General features: G+C 36.1%; 1 protein-coding gene and 1 long non-coding RNA gene across 5 annotated transcripts in view; one reads left to right on the top strand and one right to left on the bottom strand.

The window, feature by feature from the left end:
* Positions 1–1,086: 1,086 nt before the first annotated feature.
* Positions 1,087–23,197, bottom strand: part of PRR16 (proline rich 16) — a 144,558-nt gene continuing 122,447 nt past the window's right edge. For all 4 annotated transcript variants that reach the window (XR_010352410.1, XR_010352409.1, XR_010352411.1 and 1 more), the window contains one exon: positions 1,087–2,263. The gene's annotated coding sequence lies outside the window, so the exon portion shown is untranslated. The remainder of the gene's footprint in view (positions 2,264–23,197) is intronic.
* LOC135289667 (uncharacterized) lies at positions 6,966–20,511 on the top strand. The gene is made up of 3 exons (XR_010352412.1): positions 6,966–9,362; positions 11,619–14,892; positions 15,857–20,511. It is a non-coding gene; the product is annotated as an uncharacterized LOC135289667 (long non-coding RNA).

The following is a 23,197-nucleotide window of genomic DNA, read 5'->3' as shown; positions in this document are numbered from 1 at the left end:
CTTTCACCAAAAAATACATTAACATGAGCATCTTTTGCAGTAACAGGACTTGTGGCACTCACTTCAGCAGAGCTGGCATTTCATTCATGAGCAGGTAAGGGTGCCATGCGTGCACACACAGACGAACATACACGCATAAACACTTGTTAGCACATTAGAGCAGAGCAACATGTTTTTAAGGTATCTGCCCATCACAAAGTTAACCCACAGATTTTTTAAAATCAATTTTTCTTGTTGAAAGGTATTTTTCTGTTAGTGAGCACTTAAACGCTTCCATAAAGCAATGAACTGAAAGAAAAGGCTATTCAGCTTTAAAAATCAGATACATATAACTAGACTTAAGACAAATGATTTAAGCGAACTGGGAACCAAATGCATTACTTTTCTCTTCAAATTACACACAGGCTAAGAAAAAAAAAGGGAAAAAAGTATTCAAAACAGCTCTAGCACTGAAATGTTCAATAATTCTACAACAAAATACTGCATTATTTGGATAACAATGATGGTTCTTAACTGCAAACTGTAGATTGTTCTAAGAAACAATCTTTTATTCTGTAGTTTTTCAAATTATGAGCAAATAGTATCAAATTCGTGGTCTTGTCAGTATGCCAAAACAAACAAAACACCAAACAAAAACCTTAGCACACACACCCCCCAGAAAAACCCAATCCCCCAAATGAGTAAAGCAGTTTTCAAATAAAATGAGACAGCTGGCAAAAGGTCTCTGTATAATTTGGGAAACCACCATTATTTGACTACATTCATTTCATTCTTAAACATCCAAATTTTCACTTACTAAAACTCACTGATAATAAAAACCCTATACCATTATATATTTAATTTCTTCCTGTGGATATTAAAATAAACTATGTTCTGAAATTAAGAGTTAAAATACCTCCTTTTGTTTTCCATACATATTTGCCTATATAAATATACTTCATCATTTTACAAATTACAGTATTTATATTAAAGCTTTCAGCAAATCATTACAGCTTAACAAGAACAAACAATCCCTGTGTTTTGGTTCTGTCTTTAAATCACTTTTGGAGATAATGAAAACCAGCCAAAATGAGTGACTGCAAATAATAAAAACAACACATTTATTTAGAAAAATAAACTGAAAATGTTGCTTGTCTGTTAGATTTCTCCATGAAGTATAGACAAATGGCTAGAAAAATTTTATGTCAAGTACATATTACAAATGACTTTAGCAGTAACTGGGACTAAATGTCAATGTTCAACAGGAACATTTTTTGATGTATAATTCAATAGATTAAATTTCTCAGCTGCTAATATGATTAAAAAAATGGATGCTATTAAAAAAGATTATATCCCCTTTTTAAATACACCTTATCATGTTGCTGCTTTTTCATATATATACATATGTATATATGTATGTATATGCATTTATTTATTTCATCCTAAGAAAGGACCATAATCCTTTCTGTGAAGAGATCCCCATAGTGAAAGAGAGCATAAATGTCTTTCTTCAGTTCTAACTTTTTAATTCCATTTGGAGCCCTGGCAAAGTATAGCTTGTTGTGGTCAAAAAATCTCCTGGGGCCATCTGTGCAAATGGTGGCACACATCATTACCCTGAATGGAAGTGACAGTGCAAATAACAGAAGTGCATCAAGATGCAATCTCTAAGAGCGGAACTTCCTCAAAGTTGGGTGGAGGACAGGAGACAGTATCCTTTTAAGTGACTTAACTTCACTTATGCCCTGTTCCTGTATGGCTTTGAATATATACAAGGGACGACAGAGGTCTTCTTCCCCACAGACAGTAACATTCCTCTGTTACAATAAATGTATCCTTTTTTCTGAAATTACTAAGTGCTTCCTTTCTCCTTTTGGCTACATATTGAAATGTTTGTTGATGCTGGCTGTACCCATAAAAAACTCCTTGTTTGGTACTCTGGTTGCTCAGCACAGAACTCAGGTGTCAGGCTTGGAGACAGCAGTTTCTGCAACGGGGCAAAACATTGAGTTCTCTTATCCTTCTTTCCCACTAAATGTAATTTAAGGCTGTGGCTTTTGCCAGGACTCAGCTTGTAGCTGTCAGATCTGAAAAAGGTGATTCAATGCAGATTACACTACTGCTCAGTTGTGCTCTGACTTCAAGGGTTCTTCCATTCTCCACTAAGGGTCAGGTTTCCTGGTTACTTCTCAGATCCGGCCTGCAACAAGTCACAATGATGAATCTGATATGCAAATTAATTGACGTGCCTCCAAATATAGATACTCCTTCAAGCCTGAAGGTGCTGTTAAAAAGAAAAGAAGGGCAAAGTTATAAAAAATGTTATGTTAAATAGACAAGTTAATAAACAAAATATAATTTTGAACTATAATTCCAGTTTTCATGTAAGTAGTTCAAAAAATAATGGTATTTTGAAATGATCTTTTATAGTTGCACTTTATTATGCATACAAGCCTTTTTATTTTTTTTGCTGGGGTAAATGGGCTTAACTTCAAATGGTGTCTTTGAAATCACACTATTTACATTCCCTGTGAAATCTGGACTCTAATACTTGTTCATAAATTAAATAGAAAGTGAACTCAACAGAAGCTCCCCATCTGACAAGTATGTTTTCTAGTCACTAAAATATTATATATAATTCTGATTTGGGTCTTTCATATTCATTTTTGTGAAACTGTTTTAATTTTTATAAAACACTAATAATGCTGCAATCTAATGATGGGGTTTACTGAATTACTGAGTTTTCCTAGCTTCATTTATTAGAGAACATGAAGCAGCAGTATCTCAGAAAGAGATCTTAGAATACTTACCTGTTGGTAGCTAGGACACTAATTGGGTTAAAGGATTAAATTCACACCTCCTGAGGAAAAGAATAACAACTTCCTGATACATTTTTGGTGATTTACACCTGGAGGTGCATTCTTCAATGAGGAGGAAGATCACTTCTTTGCCATTAGCTTTGTGAACCTAGCCCCTCATTCACATTTTCTCATATTTCTTACTCGAACCATTTAAATTGATAAAGATTGTCATGGGACAATCAATGGGATTGTTCACTGTCAGACAAAAAAGAAGGAATTTGAATTTGCTGCAATGTAAATACTTTTTTCCCCTAGCATTAAATGAAAGTTAATTATTTAGTGAAACTTATTTAACACAGAATTGCTACAGTGGCCCAGTGTAACCCAACAGCCTAGAAAACATGGTAGATTTGTGATACCACTGGCTTAGCAGATGTTTTCCTAGTCAAGTATTCAGAGTTTGACTCACATTGTTAATTAAAAAGAAAAGTGTTCTAAACATCTGTTAGCAGCTTACTTTTAAACTGAAGATGGTCTTCATATCACTGAAAACATACAACACTCGCTCAGCTGTCACAGTTTCAGGCTTCAATCACATTTGGGCTAATGATTCCTGTGTGTTATTACCTCATTAGAATCACCAAAAATGACAGTATTATCCTTAAATGCAGCTTAATTCTCAGGAACAAGATGAATATGGTGCAAGTAACATACATATAAAATAATTATAATAATACTTACAAAAAAGAAAATGTGAATAGCATTTGTTGTCAGAAAACAGTTGCTCCTCAAACTTAGACTCTGAATAAAGTAAAATACAATGCTGAGCACTGTAGACATGAAGAGCAATATGATTCTTTCTTTTCCTCTGGATTGCAATTCATAAACATAGACAATATCATGCTGCCTTAGTTTAATCCCAGTCAGTAACTAAGTAACATGCAGTTCCTCAATCACCCCCCACCACAGAGTGGGCTGGGGAGGAGAGCTGGGAAAAAAATTGATAAACCTGAATAAAATTAAAATATTGTAATAATAACGATAAGAAAAACAACTGTCACAAAAGTGAGAGTACAAAAAAAAAAAAAAAGAAAAAAGAAAAAAGAAAAAATAGAGCCCCAAGAAAGAAAAGTGATAGACAATTCAATATGGCTCACCACCTGCTGACTGATGTCCAGCCTGTCCTCTAACCTGTATGAGCAGCTCCCATCCAACTCCCCCCAGTTCACTGGACATGAGTTTATGGTATGGAATATCCCTTTAGCCAGTTTGGTCCACCTCTCCTGGTTTTGCTCCCTCATGGCTTCTTACCCACTTCCTCACTGGCAAAGCAGAGGAAGCTGAAAAGTACTTGATTTAGGGTACACACTACCTAGCAACAACTGAAACACCAGTGTGTTAATCAACATTATTCTCATTCTAAATCCAAAACACTACTAAGAAGAAATTTAACTCTATCCCAACCAAATCTTGGATGACTGCTTACAAAACCTGGAAGTGATTTATCAAGTATACTTGAATTTCTCCATCATTTCTGTCATTGTGTTGTCAACCCACACAATTTGATTCATTCCAAGTCATACAACCATGTGACATCCACCCTCATTTCATCAACATTCTACCAAGGAAGAAAAGACTACCTTTTTTTTCTTTATACTACCTGTGCTAAAGAGTAAAAAATGATGAAAATATTTTGCACCTTTCCACATTAATAAAGAATATGTTCAAATTAAAAATTATGGTTAAACTTGCTCAGTGGAAAATTCATTCATTGGGTAGCAATACCTGCATTAAAAAAACAGCTGTGCCTCTTCCTACCTCCCACAAAATCTGTACATGCAAACTGTTCTTGTACACATGGAGAAGTGAGCAGCAAGAGAAAAAAGTCACTGAAAAAACACCCTGCCTACTAACTACAGACTCCTATCCTGAACTGTCTAGTTTTTAATCCTATAGTCTGTGCTGTTTTTGATAACAAGCCTGTACATTCCAATATAATTCATCATTACAAAATCTTTTTGTTACAGCATACCTTGTCACTAACCTCATTGTAATAAAACCCTGACCCTATTAAAATCATTATTAGGGAGCTAGGGCTCAGACAATTTACAGGAAACCATTTTGTTCACTCATGTCCCTTCTCCTTTTCAGTACTTGGGCAGCATCACTATGTCATTCGCTTCCTTATACAGCATCATTATTTGGTCCCAAAAGCTAGAGAATCAAAGTAACCAATGTTGCTCTTCTCCCCATTATTCAAAACTAGATAACCTCTCTTCTGCATTAAAAAATAAATTTCACTTTGCTGTGTGTATTACCTGGAAACCACCTACATCCTTCTGCTTTGTTCTGTTTGTCAAAGTATTTTTTAAAAAGTGAGAGTGAGTCTAGTCCCATCTACAAGGACATCCTCCTCATCATGGCCATGACCATATTGTCTCTGGATAAATTGCTATGCACAACCCTGTGGATGGAAAATGTTAACAGACGAGGCTACTAAGGGAAGCCTTACACCCATGAAATGGCTACCCCTTTCTCAGATACAGAGAAACCACTACATTTACTGGTCTTGAAATAAAGACCAATAAATCCAGTGGCACGATTGGAAGACACCAAGAAAATTATAGAGAAGACACCATCAACTTTGAAGTGATATGTGCAGTGAGGATGCCAATGATCACAGAAAAGAATACTTCTAGTGAAGGTTTCTATCCTGGGCCTCGTGCCTTTTATCAAGAAAAAAGGAGAAAACAGCTAGGAAATGTACTGGATTTATACTAAGCCATATAATTTCTGCATCATTGTAAATCTGGTAAAAGCACCTGAAAGCCAAAAAAAAAGCTTCATTATTTGGGCTACTTTAGCCCAGACAGTATAATTTGGACATATGTTATTATGTCTTAAGTACACTGCGAGTCAGAGCACATGCCCAGCTATTAGTTGTACTCACATATTCAGGAGTACAACAAAAGTTCTTACTTTTTGAAAAAAACATTACAAAAAATCATATAGCGATAAATCTTCCTAAACAAAGTGCAGATATCTTCTAGATATTGTTTAAATACTAATGGCATCTGTTAAGTTGTTGTAGTGGTATTGGTTGGCCAATTTGAGATTTCCTGGTCAATGCACCAATTAATGTGGTGGGTCTAGCACTGGCTAAATGCCAGTGCACCCACTAGAATATAATTTCCTGCTGTGATATAGGATTAGGAGGAAGGTAAAGCAGGCTCAAAACTTTAAAAGGGTATAAAGAAAAGTTTATTAACATTCTTATTAAAAGAATGATAAGAATCAGAATAAAACCTTCAGAACACTTCTCCCCCTACAATCTTTTCTTTCCCACTACCAATGAACAGAAACAACTCTGTCAGTTTATGACCTGTAGAATACTCTTTCTTCAATTCACTAAGGGAGGAGGAGTCCCTCTTGTGATTTCATGGAGACTTCTCCACAAGAAAACAGGTCTCTCATGGCTTTTAATTTCCACTAATAGTAGCTGCCCAGGAATCTACAATTGTGATCCCTCCCATCTTTTCACAACCTTCCCACAGCTGCATTTATGGGCCATGTCAAGTCATGCGGTACTTTTAAGGATGAGCTGTTCAAGAGCAAAGGTTCTCTTTATCTATCTCTGTGATCATCTTCATCTCTGGGAACAGAAGTCTTCTTCTTCTTTCCCTGGGGGCAAAGGGTCTTCATCACTCTTCTCTCGGTTCAAACTTCTCATGGGATCACAGCTACTTCAACATATGCTTGCTTTAGCATAGATGCCTTTGCTGCAATACTTTTCAATGAGTTACAGGGAAAAAAGAGTCTGATATATCAATTATATTCTTCTCCATAGCTTTACAAGAGGATTTCAGTCCACAACTAAAGGCACTTCCTCATTCTCCTTCCTATCTGGAATTTGACTTCTTCACTGACCTCAGTGTCTCATGTTGCCTTTGACATGTCTTCACTCTCTTTCTTTTCTTTCACAGGAGAAAGAATCAATGCTTTCCAAGTTTCATCTGTGCAGTGAAAGAGCTCAATCTTGCCCAGGCCTGCGGGTCATTATGATCCTTGTCGGGTTGTGGCCGGGGCACTTACAGTGGTGTATTTCAGGCTGCACCGGGAGCTGTGTCAGGATCGGTCACAGACCATGGCCGACGACCATGGCTCATCTTTGGTTTTTGCTGGTTCAATTCCAGCCGCAGGGCCACTCTGCACGGGCTGCAGGGCCGCCTCTGCCCTCAGCCGCGCTGGGGAAGGGGACCCGGCGACAAGATGCTATCAGCCATGGCCCTGCCTGGGCCGGGGCCCCATGGCCTCCCCTCTCCGTGCCTGGCACCGCTGGGCCCGGCCCGGCCGGGACACGGCCCGGGGCTCCCCGGAAAGCGCCCGGCCCCCAGGCAGAGCCCACCCGGCCCGGGAGGCCAGGCCGGCCGCGCTACCTGTTCCCAGCCCCGAAGGAAAGAGAGCATTCCCGGGCTTTGTTCATTTTCAAATGCAAATCTCACAGAGGTGGATCTAGTTTTTAATTGGCTATTAACATGTCTGTTCTCAAAGCTAGCCAGCAATTGGTTTTGCTAGGCACAGAGGAAGCTCTCAGCAGCTCTTCTGAGAAAAAAAATCGCTTTCATGGGTGGCTCCAATGCAAAACCAACACACCTGTCTGTTATATAAATTACGTACTTATTCCTGAAAGATATGGAAATATTTAGATTCAGACACAGACTGTTTTATTTCTTCTTTTATCTTAAGCTTTTTACTCTTTCAGGGAAGATTAATTACTGTGCTAATTCCCTCAATTGAATACTTACTAAAAGCAAAGGGAATGCTTCTTTAAAATTCTGGGGATTTTTGCTAGTTTCCATTGTCCAAGAAAGCCTCATCATGATACCTGTTGAGACATCTTTTTCTGTACAAACTAAAACACCTAAATCTAAACAACACAGGATACTAACAAATCCAGTACCAAACATTTTTGTAATTATTCCTACTTTTTTTCATAAGCAGCTTCAGAAAATATATTTATGTGTGATTGCCCATCCTAGTGTTTCAATCCATAAATAATTTATTTGTCAATGGGCAAATAAGAAATCCCAGTTGCTCACTGGAAGTTTATCTTTCCAAGCTTAGGAAGAGATTGAAAATGGAATGAAAAATGAAAATATTTACACATTACAAATGAATTGTACACATTTCCCTTTTCTTCTTTACACACTACAATTAATTTATGCATTGACAGCATGTATTATCTTCTACAATGGTATTCTTGTGATCTCACTAGCCTCTCCTAGCAACACTTCCTTAATGAGATTATAAAGTTCTTTGTCATGCCTACAACATGCAATCAAGCCTTTGCTTTGTTTTTTGTTTGGTTTTTTTTTTTGTGTGTGTTTTTTGTTTTGGTTTAGGTTTGGGGTATTTTTTGTTGATTCCGCTAGTTTCCAATATAGATGATATCTAAGCAGCCAAAGTTACAAGGTGACAGGTACCAGGTATCTTGACATCACAGAAGTCAGTAACTTACAATACAGATTGCTATGATGAATGTAAAAAAATTACAAAACTCCAACTAAAAAAATGCTAATATGGAAAAGAATGGCATGAAGAAGACCTAATGATGTATCCTGGGAAAACCTGGCAGTCTTGTTCACTGGTCAGAAGCATGTCACCTTTTAAAGTACTACACATAAATTGTAAGTAGAGTAGTATGTACAGGATGCACAGAAAGTCTATCTAATTAGCATTTTTAGAATTCCTTCCTCAGACACGCTGTTGGCAGTGACAGTACGTTTCTGTTTACCATTTCAAATTTTAGAAACATTTTCATCAGGTAATTTTTCTTTACATGACTTTCTTTTCATTTGCTTTTTTGGTTCCTAAGGGTTAGAAAATTATTTTGGTGGTATCATAATGTATATTTTAAGATAGAATTGGTTATCCTAAGTGTGAACACAGTCCTGGGAAGTTTATTTATTTTCTCATGACTTTTTGGATATGTTATGATACATCTTTCTTGAGAAAAGTACTCACAAATATTTCTGGGAGGGTGGTTTTTAATTAATTTTGTCTCTCAGATACATGTTTACCAGGTCCCAGAAAATGATTTTCTCAAAAAATCGTCTTGTACTTAACTAACATACATTAAAAAGCAAGAAATTATCAAGAAGATGTAACCAGCTTTTTCTTTGTACTAGAGTATAAAATTTGAGTTATGCATTTCATTTCAAATTAAGAAGCTACAGCTTGTTCCAATATTTATTTCTGATTCTGATGTAGATTTGCTTAAAAAGCAAGTCTGAATACACATAAATGCTTGTTTATCAATTGTTGCAATAGAATATGTATGTTGGTATGTAAATATAAACATTTATATGTATATTTATGCATTATTTATGTGCCTTATGTATGTGTATATATATAATGTACATAGAGACATATTAATTCTCTCTTTCTTCTACTCCTTTGGGCTAGATGCCAGACAAATCTTGAACAAAACCCAGAAGACTGCAGCCAGTTAGACTATAGTTTGCAAGGTCACATCCACAAGCTCATGTGGCCACTACAGTTGTGCCAACAGCAGCAACCCATGTGAGAATTACATTGGGGGGGTCTCTTTATACAGAAGAACTCACACTTCCGCTTAGTTCCATCCCTAGGACATACATCCTAATGATACTATGGAAAATACTGTGAACTGACAAATACTTTAATGTCTGGGGTGCTTCTTCAACAGGAGATATCAATTAGCTATAAGTTCATTTAAACAGAAAAGTACTTGAGCATTGCTTCATGAGGCCTTATGAAATAATTTGTACCATGTGCTCAGAAGACAATGTTCAACGTATAAAGCCAGTCGTGCATATGTGTCACTTCACTCTGTAAAAGAAAATTTGGCTGCACTTCTGGTTTAGTTGCAGATTTTTTTTGAGATCCAAGCAATAATTTTAATCAACACATTACAAGCTAGCATTTTATTTCATTCTGTCCTTTTCTGGCTCTACAGATTTCTGTTTATTTTCAGAAGTGAATAATCTGAAATATTCTATCTACAAGCCAAAACACTAAAAAAGAGTTTTGATGCTTGTTGAGGTTTGGCTACACTTGCGAAACAAATAAACCCTACACTGCTAGTGGTAAACAACAACTTGTTTCTTCAGCATCCTTCCCTGAGTATAGAAGAATGCAGATGAATGCCTACCTAAACCTGAGGCCTACTGATGTTTTCCCAAATTAAGTCTGTGTATCTGAGATGCTCCAAGGGAATCTCCTATGGTCCAGGGAACCCACCTATTTATTCTTACTGCATTTCTTTTAATATAAGAGCTAAGGAATATTGGATACTATTTTCATATGCCCTTATTTTTGCCTGCCTTTTCATGCTGAGTCAAAGCAAATTTCCTTAATTAGTTTCAATGCATATCTGTGTCAACTAGAAGTAGAACAAAGATTAGTAAAAGAAAGAGATGCAACACTTTATTTCTAATGATTAGTGAAATATAGCTACTAAAACACTTGGGAAGTTGGTTACAAAGTTTTATCCACGTAGCTTAAGATGGGCAATATCAGAGTAAGTAAATATGGAAACAAAAGATATCAAGGATGAAGGAGGTTTGCATTTGCAATTACTGCCAAAGTATGTTACATCCAGTATCTAGTGCTGGGAATTACCTTATCAGTGCTACACCTAATACCTCTTTAATTAATCTGAGAACCTTGCCATCTCTGCCGTCCAGTTCTTGGCAGAAAGTAAAAAGATGGAAGGTCTGATATGTAAGAAAATATACCAGCACCCTGTACCCCATATAAGTCAGTACTTTTTCTGTAAAAATTCAGATATCCTGTGGCATACTTTTAAAACAGTCAGTTCCTGGAACTGATTATGTAACAGAAAACAGGATAATAATAAAAATCCCTGTGAACCTACACTCAATGAATAAAAAAAAATTACTTTGGTATACAGCATAATCTATTTGACAAAGGAAAAAACACTTTATCAGTCAAGGAAAGGGACATTAAAATCATTACAACTGAAAGTTCATACAGAATAGTTAAATGCTTTAAAAGACTTGCATCTGCTATTATTTTAAAAAAATTATGTTTCAATTTTTTGAGTTTAGATGTTTTTGTATAATTATATGTCTTAAAGTGACCTGTAAATGGTTTGAAAATCACTCTCCCCAGAGTACATCTTCCCGCTGACAGGTGTAACCTTTTCTTATTCAGCCTGAAGCTAGGAAGGATAGATGATAAGTGAGCTGGCAGCCCTCCACCTCCTTCTTTTTCAAAAAAAATTAACTATATGGGTGTAAAGAGACATGTAGGACACAATGTAACTATCAATATTTCTGCCTTTTTTTTTCACATTTATGGATCTTTCATCTATTTCAAATTACCCAAGTAATCCATCAGCCTTATAGGATTAGGCCTACTTTGCAAGCCAAAAGGACTTAAAAGACATTAGAAAAAAATCCCTAAATTCCTTGATGCATTTTTTCTGCAGTTTGCCTGTTGAAGGATGAAAGAATTTGTGATTCTAGCTAACCACTTGCTGTTCATTACCATGTGCTTTACAGGATTTATTTTTTCCTTTATCATTTGGGACAAATATTTTGCCACACAAGAAAAAAGCATTAATTTCACTGACAGTGGATATATGGAGATTACTGAAATTACATTATCCTGTTCTCCCTAAACATGCCAATGTGACTAAAGGCACACAATGATTCATTATTATTACTATTCATTATTATTCTGGTTAGTCAAAATACTCAAATTCAATTATTTTCTTTAAAATGAGTTTCTGTGAGTTTGCTGGACACTGGGATGTTCTGTCTTTGTTCCTAGGAAGTTTGAGCTACTGACATTACTGAGTAGCTCACAACTGAATCTTGGGCAGAAGTCTCTAAATCCAGTAGAGGTCCTGAGGCCAGTGAATAGAGTTTACTACATACTTCAACAGCCTGTTGGAAGACTTCCCACCCACCCAATCAGCCCTTTTCCAGCAGGCAGAATAGTAAGGGTTCCATCAACTTCTTGAGCCTTTCTGCACTGTGAAATAAAAATGCTAAAGCTTCTATGCATTCCTTTACCAAAACTTAACCAGTTATTTTTTTGAGCTCCCAAGGAAATCATGGAATAAAGAAGAAATTAAATATAAACCACAACAGAGACTGAATATATTTTTATATTGGAAGGTGAAAATAATATCAGGGTCTTATTTGGTATCTTCATATGCAGCAGCAAATATGCATGAAAGAGATCAACCTGGCATGACATTGACATTGAAGACATTTGGAAGTCTCCTTGTGGAAAACACTATGTATTTTTCAGGAACATTAACCTTGGAATGAGCTCTAATTTTTGATTACTCTGGAATGTACATGCTTACAGAATTATAAAAATAAATACAGGAATTTATAACTTTTGCAAATATACAATGATTCAATGCAAACTTTCCATTTCAGGGGTCAACTTTTGTTTCAACAGCTCTTGCAAGAAGAGATGGTCCTCTGCATCCTCTCTTAAAATCTACTTATTAGCTTTCTTACCCACCACTCAAACACAACAAAACATATGAAATTGACATTAAAAAGGAGGAAATAGCAGTTTATCAGAAATGTCAGTATTTACAGTCTTCTTAGGCACTCAGAATCATGCCTTTTAATTTATTTTGAACAATCCTAGAAATGAGCTTCCAGAACTTGATTACGTAGGTGTGATATAACATTGTTATATGTGTTACAGACCATGTGACAGTAGCAAAAGGGGAAGGAAAGAATGCTGAATCTATAATTTGGATAATTCCTTCTGTTGCAGTCATAATACACTCTGTTTTGTTTTCATGGTGGGTTTTGGTTTTTTGGGTTTTTTGTTAGTTTTTGTGTGTCCACGTGTGCGCGTATGTATGCATGGAAGTGTGCAAATAATTGCGTTTTGGACAGCACAATGGAGAGGGGAAGTATTTATTGGAATTTCCTACCTGGTTAAAATAGTAATGAAAAATAAAATGGCTTCATGTTTCTTCTGCAAACTCAAGGAGAGAAGGTGTAGCTTTGGCTGATGAAACTTTCTTCACAATTAATATTGAAAAATATATTATACCTCACTATCACTTCCCTTTAAAATTATCTAAGAGCCTCTTAACTCTTAATGCCTCAAAGAGCATCTAAGTAAGAGCAATATAATAATTTTTTAGTGATGAAAACTGTAATAGCTACTTTTATGTCCAATTCTTGTATTTTGTAGCCAAAAACATGTCCTGGATAATAACCTGAATCATCTGTATCAGTAACTGGAACAACATACTTACTGCTTGCAAAGAAATACTGAACTTTCAAAATATATTCCCTAGATAACAAAAAAGGCATCAATTTATAAGGATCACTGAAAATGATCTTAAATTTACTTCTGTAAACTGTTTTACCTGTGCCATAGTAATTTTCCAATAATAAAACAAAGAAACAGAAGAACAGGTAAAAATATAGGAAATTATTAACATGTGAGCATATAAATCACTGCACTAACCTCAACTGTAAGTCAGCAATCAGCTGAAAGCTCAGTGATGATGTAACAAAATTTTCACATACTGTATCAAAACTGCAAAATATATAATGTACAAATGACAAGCTGACAGCTTGTTTCTGAAAAGCCTTTTTCCACACCACCACCAGACTCCATTTTGAGTGAAGTCTTACCACTCCTCCCACCAACATAGAGTGTGTGCTGAAAAGTAAATTGCTAGCTACGTCCTTCTGAAATTTTCTATTAAAAGTCCCAGAATAACCGAAATTATTTAACTTTGAGAACCAAATTTTAGGCTATTTTAAGGAATGTCTAAATTTACTCCAGGAGAGAATGGTTGGCTCAGCTGCCTTTGTTGCTGCAATGGGTGTCAGGTAAGTCCACTCATCCACAAGAGAATATGGCTTTACTCAAAGGATTGGTGGGAGAGAAATTAAAGAGTTAGAACACTTCACCTCCTCTGTAGATTGTGAGAAGTCAGGTTCTGGTGTAGGACCTGAGAAGGAAGACAGAATTTGCTGAGGTTTTCACTTGTTGTTCATGGCTGTTGAGAAAGAAGAACAGCTGGCACAAAGCATGACCTGGCTGGTGATCGCATTTGCAGAAGCAGCAGCTCAGGGTCTGAAGGAGATCTGATGGGAAATGGTGGCTAATGGGGAGGCTTTAGGGGTGATGCCTCAAACGAGTGCCCTTGGAAGTGCATACATAACTGCTGGACACACTGAAGAGGGTGTATTTGTGGGGGCTGCAAAAGAGAAACTCACCCCGTCCCTCAGGCATAGGATACAGCAGATGAAAAAATGGATACTCTATCCTTTCAGCATGATACTTGCAATGCTTTTCCAAAATCCAGTGATCATCTCAGTACTCTCTCTTTTTTTGCAGCACCTTCCTCTACCAAAATCTCAGAGCAGCTGAAGCCATACTGCTACATACAGAAACACGGAGCATGCTTTAGACACAGGGAAGCTGTGAGTTTAAAATGCCTCAGGCAGAGGAAGCAAGTCAATTTGGATTTCTCTTATCTCTAGCAATAGAGGGCAAAAGAAAGGCAGTCTATAAACACCATCTCCTTCTCCAGCAATTTGTAAACCTAGCACATCTGTCCCATGCTTTATTTATGAGTGAATGAAAAACAATTGGATTTGTGTCAGATAGAATATCTAAATGCTGAAAGGAATGACAGATTTCGGTTTTTCATTTTGGCCACATAAATACACACTTTATGTTTACTTTCACTACAAGTCAAAATCCACTGTCTTTCCTTAGAGTTATAATTAAAAGGATGGATACAAACAAGCCCTTCGGCCCTGCTAGCTTGCATTACTTGAAACAATGCCACCTCAGATGGTGAAAATATTGGAAAACTAAAACTGCCACTTCTCTTTTTCTTTTTGATGACTTGGACTCTAAGACCAGTACTGTGTTAACTATATTTCTCGTGTTACTAATTTCAAGAGAAATGTCACCGTAGAGCTACAGATAGCAACCAAAACAGTGAACCTTCTATTTTGCCTGTGAGCTGAAGTCAAATTATACACTAGTTAAAAACGGGAATTACATGGTATGCAAGGATTTTCTACAGTAGAGATTACAGGTGAATAATTTCTTCCATGTATTATTCTCCTTCCTTTACCCCAAAAATAGCTTCTTTTAATAAGAAAATTCAAAAACTGCAAACTGTTTAAGAGTTAGCTGAACACTGTACTCACTGATAACAATGCATCAGAAGTAGCTAAAATGCATACTGTGCTTTAGAAGCTTTAATTGAAAAACAAGTTTTCTGCTGTTGAGATAGTAATTCTTTTATAAATCTATGTATAGAAACAATTGCTAATAATTTTATCTTTATTGCTGCTGTCTAATAGTGGCACTACAAAAACTATGTTGGATGATGGTATCTCAGATAACTTTTTTCCCTTTTAAAAATAAGCAATCAGGAAAAAGTAACATAAAGGCTTTTGCAGAAGGATCAATATGCTCTTGATCTGGTTTAAGACAGTACCAGAAATTTCTCTCTCAGAAAATCACAGGATTAAACACATAAACTCCCTTTGTTTAATAGGATTTTTAAATAATGGCCTGTTAACTGAGATGGAATTAGAAGGAAAATCCAAGGAGGTTATTTATGTTTTCTGTATTCATAAAAATGTAATTCCTATTGCTGATTCCAACAGAAATCTGCACAATAATGGTGATTAATAGAATTTTAATTTCTTGTATAATTTTCCAGCAATTACAAAATCTGAGTTTAAAAATACCGCAAGGTGACATATTCTTAGTGAATTTAAAAGGTCTTATACCCAGAAATTGCACTTATTCATAAATATACTGAGTATCTTTCAGTACTTACAAAAAATTCATGAGTACCTAAGAAACTAATTTTAAAACATCAGCTGAAGTAATTATTGTTTGATTTAATGCTTTTACAATACATTTTTTATTTAATTCCTTCTGTCATACCTTACTAGTGATAAATTGATGAGTTTTGATGGAAGATATGGAAATAAAATTTGCATTAACTGTTTCATGCCGAATCCTTTATGCTCCATGTGATCTAGTGCAGATCGATCTCCACCTTTCAAACAAGCCTTTAATACAGAAGCATGAAAGGAACACTGCACCGATCTTTGGGCTGTTCTACTGTCTTCATTGTGGTGATGCCTCAGAGCAGGTGGACACCTCCCCACCTACACAAGCTGTGCAGCTGGGCTGACAGAGCAGCCTGGACACAGGTGAGAGAGAGATCTGCACCAGGAAGAAACAATCTACAAGAGCTGCAGACATAGCCCCATGGCAGGGATAGGGATGACTTGTGCTGCCTCTTTGCAGGCTGCCCAGAGTGTGTCTTCACCGCCACCATGGGGTGCAGACACAAGACGTTGCTGTTCCTGCCCCAACATTCTTCTGTATCCCACCTGCCTGGAAAGTCTCCACTCCTCTGTGAGCAGGCAGCTCACAGCCAAGGTGCAGCAATTCAGTGTGGTACACACTTTTACTTGGTAAAATCACATTCTGAAGAATTCACAGAACTGAAAATTAGTATTGTCATTTTATTTCCTCTGGTATTTTCTGGAGTACTTCTATCAAGGCATTACTTAACGAAGGTGGAATTTGCTTCTTGAAAACAATGCAGATGTCCTCTCCATGGAAATGTATATTCATAGTTTTGAAACCTCAACATGTTGATCCTTACTGCTACTCTTAAACGAGTACTTTGGAAGACTAGAAGACAATCCAATATTTCTGACCTTTTCCTAAAGAGTGACACTGTTGTAAAACATTCATGTACCAAGGGGCCTATCCATCTAATCTCTCTAGACTTTTAATACTTCCATAGGCATTTATGGTCTCAACATTTTAACTCTTAATCTAAACTTAGGTATTTTTCTCTTCACTGACATGTAATACATATGAACTTGTCAACACGAAGGAGGTGATAACCTCAGAATGGATTGTTCCAGTTATGCAAACTTATATAAATTTAGGTAATTTCTCTCAACAAATGGAAAGTTTTCTTTTTATTTTGTGGGACATCTAAGTTGCTAGCAGTCCCCTCTTCAATTTGTCATCTATACTGATTGTGCTTTCTGCATAGCTGCCCAGCCCTTTGCTCTTGCACTGTTCAGTGCCTGTTGGCTGTTCTGTCAAAGTTCCAGTGAGGAGAGCACACTCTCTACATGAATTTATCTTCTTCCCACAAATTTACATCACTAATGACTTACAAAATTCAAACATTCAATGGTTACACAGCCAAAAATTCACCTCTATTTTCTGTCATAGTTTCCTCTTTGTTATGAATTCTCACAAATCTTTGGAAAACTCATTCAGACTCTCATCTAGCTTCTTTCTGCATTTCTGATTAATTCCTCAGCTGATGCTGACCCAGTGTGGGTTCAGCTGATTTTCACTGAGAAACATGCTTTATTTAATCATGTAACATGTACTAAAGTTGCTGAAAATAGTATGGTTTTCTAAAGCACAAGCATTAGAATACAATAAATTTACAGATTTTCCCATGGTTCAGTTCAACCTCAAAGCAAAAATAGATTTGTGGAAGAAAATTAGTTAAATAGTGTGTTTTCCTCTTTGATAAATCATATGCCCTGCTTGAATTTAAATAATGGAAATAAAAAGAGATATTGCTATGTCTAAGTAACATTCCTATAGAATATGGAATTTATAGACATATTTCACACTTAAAACAAATGCACTTATAAAAATACTTTAAAATTGTATTTCCAAGTCTTGGTGGGTTTTTTTTTTCCTGTTTCTTTTCTAAAATCCAAGGTTAATTAACAGTAATAATGTAATTACCCTGCTGTCAGATGTCACAGCATTAATTATTACAGAAAATACATAAAACAGTGATACCCAAATCCTAATGCATGGGAGGGTTATTCATTAATTTTAAGAAGGTTTCAGCAAGAAAGCCTAGGTTGAACATAAAAACTAAGATGAGATTTTAATGTCTTACATCATTAACTACTTCAGGGTGTATTTCAAACTCATAAAGCTATCCCATATGGTACCCATGGCAGAAATCACATAGTGGGCCAGAACTTTCTAAATAATGTATTTAATGATTTATTTATAGGATATCTAAATACAAATAGCTACAAAGGATTGAAAAAAGGGCTCTCATAACCCAGGGTTTAGTTAGGAAATGCTTACACTCCTTAAAACTTCAATGATTTAAACTTACATTCTATAGCTTCATCTAACCTACAGGGATTAATTGTAACATTTCACAGTAACTATTAGGAGGTATATTTTCTTTATCCCCTACTTCATTTCAATAAAACCTGTTCAATGCACAGCTAACTGTTATATTGATGCATTTTAAAGGTAATATGAAGATAACATAAGACTCTTCAAAGCAATTAGTAAAATTATTATATTTGCTTAAGCTGTCCACCTGGTTGAGTGCCAAAAAAAATCCACTAGTCATCTTGAAACTTTCTGGTAATCTTATTTCTCTCTAGACACTAGGCTTTTTTGCTGATGAAATTTCTTTAAAATACAAATTTCAACAATCTGAAGGTGCAACCAACATGTCTAAGCATAAGAATTTGTAAATCACACAAGATGTGTACTATCTTAAAAAATACGTGATCATACTAACATATAGTATCATACTAACATATAACGTAGTCATCTTTAAGTGTTATCATGTGTGATCATCAGTATAGATAGTGAAAAAAAAAAGTGGTTTTATTCATGTTTGACCTTAACCATTCACATTTTCATAACAGGTATTTTCTTAAAATAATTTTATTTATTTAAGCATTATTATCCAATTCTGATCATGACCACAGGGCTGAAATTAGTTTGTACTTATCCCAAATGCCTGCATTTTATACAGCTGGTGACATAATAGACCATGACTCTGAAAGATGTTCTGGCTTACAAACCACACATTTCTGTCTTCATTAGAGACATACTGAGAATATGGGTGCCTCTAATAAGATGCCACAACACAGGTAACATGCCATTTTTAACTAGTCCTCAGCTGAAAATGAATACTTCATTTCAAACTATTTTCTCAGTAATTGAAATTCTAGAAGTTTCTCCTCCAACAAACATCTCCATAAGAACTCAGAAATGTGTACTCTCTGAAGTTTATTTCTGCTCCAGAATTAATTTCCTCCTGTGACCAGACTTACTCTTAAATTCATCATAATTAACACCCCAAACTACTTACACTGTTTTCTACTTGACCCATGTGGTTCCCAAGAGGAGGGAAACCTGGGTACTTTTCCCATCTCTACTGGTGATCCCAAAATGAGAAAAAAAGCTAAATTATTTTCCAACAATCCCCCATATTTCAGAAATGCACAAATTACATCCTACCACTTTTTCTGAAGGAAACTGCAAGACAAGCTCCTCGTTCAGGATATGAGTACAGTCTGAGAGGTTTCTGTGCCTCAAAGAGTCAAATGCCACATCCATGAAGATGTTGCACCACTATTTTCATGGTGATTTCTAATAAAAAGTATTTATGGCAAAATTCTCTGTTGAACTTGCCAGCACAGCCTGTGGAGAGAAATCTCAGATACCCATTTGATTTTAAGAGCATTCACCAGAGACATGAGGTACAATACCAGCCCCAGTGGTACCGATTTATTCTGTCTGCTTGGAGGACTTTCTTGGAACAGACTGGATTCGTAAAGATTATACACCCTCATTTCGGTGTAACATCAGCTGTAGGAAGTGATGTTCCTCTGAGCACCATCTTCCCCAAATCTCAGTGTTCCAGTGAGAGCCAGGACAGAAAGAAGCAAGGACACACAGAGTGAGGTGATCAGAATAAAACTATTACTATTAAATCATATGCATGATATTAGAACTGTAGCTGTAATATTACTATCAGGGAAAAAATAGAACGCCCTCCACAGCAAAGTGAAAAGCTTGGACATTCAAAAGCACAAAACAAAGCTGCATTTTGTGGAGTGGGGGAAATGGTAACTGCTGGGAAACTAAACATAGCAGAAGATGGAGAAAAACCCTGCTTGGGCCAAACTGTATTTTGATTTGCATGATAAAGGAAGCAAATAGGACAGAATTTAATCTGATTGTACACATAAAAAATATAGGTGTAAACTAATCAAAACAATTCAGAACAAGAGTTCTCATGGGTGAATATTTGTAAAGAAAAACCATTATGCATACCAAACTACAATTCCTAAGAGACAAGATAATACACAGAAAATACCACATTTATCAAGATTTTACTTTGCATTTATAGGTAAATATCATCAGCCAACAGAAAGTATGATCTCTATTATGTATATTCCATGCAAAGCAATTTCAACTAGACTATTCCAAATATTCAAGAAAAGCAATCACTTCCAGTAAAACGGAACAGCAAGAACACTGCTCTGTCAAAGTGAAATATGGCAAAATGAAATAGAAAATAACTTTGGTCTTGTTCCTAGAACTATCAGAAGTTTGCCAATAGTTATTAGAATTTCAGGAAGCGATGTGATACAAACCCACTAATTTATCTAAGAAGGCTTATTTGAAATTCACCTAGGCCTACGTTACATGCCACAAATAAACCTGGTAACAGATGCCCAGAAAAAAAACCACAAGTACAAAATTGTAACTTACTACCTTTAAATGTCTATTTTTAGTGACTACTGAATACTGGAGATGCCTTTGCTCAATAAAAGCTGCAGTTTACAACCTAATGTGTTTTGGGCTTTGTAGACAGTCAAAAGTTATTTGCAGGGCTGAGCCACTTTGCCTTGCTGACATTCACAGTTGGCTGGGATTCAGAAACAAGCATTCCTGTAAATAATTTCTCTGTGAACATAGATTTTCATAGTAAAAACTGACCAGATCAAATCCACTTGAAGAGCTTGCCCTTTTTTTTTTTCTTTAATCCATCCAGAGAATGCACATAGAACAGAAAGGGAGAGACCTCAGAGATGAAAATAGGTTTTAAATGTCAAAATATCCTTCTAGCAGTGAGAAAAGCAATGTTTCTTTCCCTGCTGTGATTGGATCTTAACCCCATCTTCTACTTGGAAGAAAAACATGATTCCAAATTACTGTGAGTATGAGATTTTCCCCCATTGCTTTTGGTGAAACTATGCAACTTTTTCAGAAATTAATGCATGTCATTGACAAAAGAGACAGCATGACTGCAGTTAATTACTCACTACAGACACAGGGAGGATCCTGATGAACAAGGATTATAAACAAAAAACCACATTTAACACCAAAACAGTCTTGTTCTCTCATTTCTACCCTAATACTATGATATCCAAAAGGATTTTGACAGGTACCTGAGGGCACTAAGCAGAGAAATTACAAGCAAAAATGCTTTCTCAGGACCTGACATGCCATTCAGTTTATAGGGGGATTTGCCAGCATACTTCCTAAGCAGAATATGCTTCAGGCCCAAAAAACACTTTCAATTTTTAGTGTTAGGTTTCAGTAGAGATCCTAGACTATTATAACATTTGAAAAAGGCAATTTGGTTCTTCTGGATCAAAATGAAAATGATTTTGAACAAGTCTTCCCTTCATCATAATGTACCTCAGGGTCTCCTCTACACTCAGCATTATTTGGTAGCTTCCTACAAGTCAACAATCCTCAAAAAATAATTTATTCACATTTTCTTTTACTAAATAAATGTCTCTTTCTTGAAGTCTGCCAGTGCCACAATGCTAAATGTTCTCTCTCCAAAAATTTTCATTCTACCTGCCCAAACATCTTGCTCTGCAGTACGCTTTGCTCTTCTCCCAAGAGGCACAATCTGCCCCCATAACCTGCTGTACCTGCAGGACCTAATATAATACAAAATGTATGAAAAATATATGCCCAAAAAGATATGAAAGGACAGACAAAGTAGTTATGCCAGCTGTCACACAGACACATACGATGTCCTAACAGTCACTGCAATTTACCTCATGAAATGAAAGAGCAAAAAACAGTAGTCTCATCATGGAGTCACGCCAAAGTCATCATACCATTGACACCACAGTTTGTGTTTTTATTGACTCCTTCAACTGGTAATTTCCTGAGCATTTGCAAGGCTGTAAGTCTTGCAAGTAAGGCTGGTATTTCTTGTAAATGTCTTTTTGTTATACAGTAATATAATAAAGCAGGTAGTGTTTCCTGGGATCTACTGATGACAAATAAGTAACTAGTTAGCTAACTAGTTATCGTAACTACCACTATAGTTATTATAGATATTATAACTATGTATAATTATTATTATAAATAACTATAGAGCTAGACAGCTAGACAGCAGCAACAGAAAAGGTTGGATAATATTTTCCTCAGGTGCTTCTCTGGAGAAATTTTCCAGGTAACTGAATGCCTGAAGAGAGAATCTAGTTTAGGGAAGCAATCTAGATTAGGTTTAATGTCAATCAAGTTACTGCAGTAAGAGACTTGGGAAGCAATTGAGTGCTCTAATTCCACATAATTTCCACCTATTTGCGTTCATCTGTACATGTAAAGTGCCTGAGCTGCTGTCCATAGTAATTTAATCACCACCATTCCCAACCTTCCATCTAGCCTGAACATTTTATGAGCTAGCTCTGGGATTATTTTATGCAGTTGTGATTTTCTCTTTCTGCAAGGCAAATGAAAGTGCAAAGTAAATGAATACTTTCATGAAAAACTATTCTACAAGATCGGCTGCTATTTCAGAAATTGCAGTAATTTTCATCTCTCAAAAGAACAAACTGCATCATGGGTTGCTTTATCGCAGGTGATATTCAAGACAACAATGTCTAATGGTGATGCTGGAATATAGTGGTAATATTTGCAAAGCGATTCTAAGTGTAAAACACTTTTAAGAAATGTTGAGTTGCTATTGAGAAAAATGGACTCAGAGGTGACTAACAGTAAGGTAACTCTATCTGTTCCAAAAGTTTCCAACTGCGGTGCAAGCAAAACTCAAGTTTGGGGATTTTTCTTCTTCTTTTTTTTTTTTTTTCCAGCAACACCTTGCTCAAACTTTTTGTAGTAATATGACAAAGTTATCCTCTATGTAACTTTTGTTAGTAAATTCAAAAAGGTAATACATCTCTTAGGCAAAAAAAAAAGTAACCCAGATTAAAACATCCTTTTCTGACAAAGTTATTTTCTATATGGCACTTGTCTCTCAAAGACCACCACATCCAGTCACTAACTCTGCATACTACTAAATTAACTCAGTGGGCCAGAGCATCTTTGGACAGTACACTGACAATATCAATGAATATTGGAGCAAGAGAAGACACATTCTTGTGTTCAAGACTGGAATGACAGGAATGATTGAGCTCAAAGACATTACTGTGGGAAAACTCTAAGAAGGAAGCTGATAGTGTCACTAACTAAAACCAATGAAAATCCTAAATCCCTTTATTCTCTCCATCTATATACAACAGTGGTATATGGTA

This window comes from Passer domesticus, chromosome Z (assembly GCF_036417665.1).
Source record: "Passer domesticus isolate bPasDom1 chromosome Z, bPasDom1.hap1, whole genome shotgun sequence".
NCBI classification, from domain to species: Eukaryota; Metazoa; Chordata; class Aves; order Passeriformes; family Passeridae; genus Passer; species Passer domesticus.
Note: the sequence above shows the minus strand (reverse complement) of the source record. Positions and strands in the feature narration are given on the sequence as shown.